General features: G+C 39.4%; 1 pseudogene; it reads right to left on the bottom strand.

Annotated features, from left to right (window-relative positions):
- Positions 1–2,090, bottom strand: part of LOC102859729 — a 31,836-nt pseudogene that overhangs the window by 1,888 nt on the left and 27,858 nt on the right.

Here is a 2,090-nt window from a genome sequence, read left to right as displayed (position 1 = left end):
GTTCACAGCTGCTGTACATAGGGTCACTATGCATCACAGGTGAATTAACCAATAATATTCTGTGACAGGTTTGTAAGCAGAAGTGGCATTCACATCTTAAACAACTTGCCTCCGGAAACGCTATAAACTTTGATAAATGTCAATGGTTGTAGAGGGGTTCCCTATTACTCCTAGTAATAGAGAGAGTTACTTTGGCCTAGTGGACACAAAGTTATGCTACCAAGCCAAAGGTGGGTGGGTGATTTTAATCTGCGGCTGTCAGGCCTTGTTCAAATTGTTTTCCTGTCAAACATTCTTCTAGGTGGTATAGCACTGGTTTGTGCATTGCTGTACAGAGGTAACTTGTGGTTGCTGTGGTGCTGAACACTGGGACACTGATGTGCCAATCGTGGTAATGGGTACCCATGGTGGACAGTGTTTGCTGGAGCTTCCCGACTAAAATAAGCCTGGAAGCAGGAGTGGCATCCACTTCCGAAATGGCTTGCCTCCGGAAACTCTATGTACGAATAGTGCTAAGGCCATTCATTCATAGGGTCACTATGAGTCTTCTACAACTTGATAGCACCTAATAACAACAACAACAATCATGAATAAATGCTGGTCTCTGTATGTTTACCTAGTCTAGATATTTCATAGATATCCATGTGTGGTATAAGTGGTTAATCTACTAATTGAATAGATGAACGTTTGTACTTACCCAGATGCACCTGCCATAAAAGATCTGATGATGTCATTCCAAACATCAGTCGTGTAGCAGAGATGCACGCTGGAACACCATTTTCTCTTTTATGTTTAACTTATTCTATTTAACATAATATTTTCAAGTTCAATGTGTTTTGTAGCAAGGAATAGAATTTCACTTGTCATAAATAATTTCAAAATTCACTGCCATCAAGCTCCTTGTGAGCTTTCAACTGATTTTGGAGGCTGTAAGTCTTAACAGGAGGAAACTTCCCATCATCCTCCTGTGGAGCTGCTAGTGAATACTGGTTCAAACCAAAATAAGATATAAACTATAGCATCAGAGATCTTTTATCTTAAATAGGTGATTATTTTATTATATGATTATAAAACATTCTTTTTATCATTTATCCTGTTTTGTATACATTGGACACTAGTGGCCTGGTGGGTAAGGAGTTGCTTCACTGTGAATCCAAAGGTAGGCTGTTCAAATATACCATTTGCTGCACAGGAGAAAGATTGCCAATTTTTTTCTATGTAAATTATAGCTTCTGAAAACCCACTAGAAGAAGTCAGCTATTTTTAAGTTTTGACTCTCTAGCAGTAAGCAATGAGTAATGAGTGGATATATATATACTACATTGATTGTTTTCACCTTTTGGCTATTGTAAATGTTTGTTATATGCTGTTGAGTTGTCCACAACTTAACAATAGCATTGAACCCTTCCCTATTCTGAGCCAGTCTCATTGACTACAACACATCTAATTCCATTGCCCCAATTATCATGTCAATCCATCTCATACAGGGTCTTCTTCTCCTCCACTGTCCTTTTACACTTCCAAGTATGATATCCTCCTCCAAGGACTGGCCACCTTCCCAAATTATGTGAAATGGGGTTTCAAAATCCTTGCCTCCCAAGGGAAACTTGGTTTCATCCCCTCCAAGACAAATCTAGTTGTTCTCCTGGTAGTTCAATACTCTTCTCTAGTAGCACAACTCAAAGGCATCAATTCTTCCATTGTCATCGTTAGTCATTTTCCAGCTCTCTGATGCATAGCAAGTAGTTGAAAAGCCATGACCTGGATCGGGCACACTTTAGACTCTAGACCAACATCATTACTCTTTAGTACTTTGGAGAGGTCCCTGACAGCAGATTTCCCCAATGCAATTTGTCTTTTGATTTCCTGACAATTTCCTGGTGCTGACAATGTTGATTGGGAAGCCAAGCAAGCTGAAATTGTTAACAACCTCAATCTCTTCTCCATCTATCATGGTGTTGCCAATTGGCCAAGCGGTGAGAATCTTTGTTTCCTTGATGTTAATCTTAAATCCATACTGAAAATATAGTCCTTGACCTAAAAGGACAAATGTTTCAGGTCCTCCTCACTTTTGGTAAGCAAGGTTGTAT

Source organism: Elephantulus edwardii, unplaced genomic scaffold (genome assembly GCF_000299155.1).
Source record: "Elephantulus edwardii isolate Elephantulus edwardi_28Jun2011 unplaced genomic scaffold, EleEdw1.0 scaffold00130, whole genome shotgun sequence".
Lineage (NCBI taxonomy): Eukaryota > Metazoa > Chordata > Mammalia > Macroscelidea > Macroscelididae > Elephantulus > Elephantulus edwardii.
This window is presented reverse-complemented; position numbering and strand designations above follow the sequence as displayed.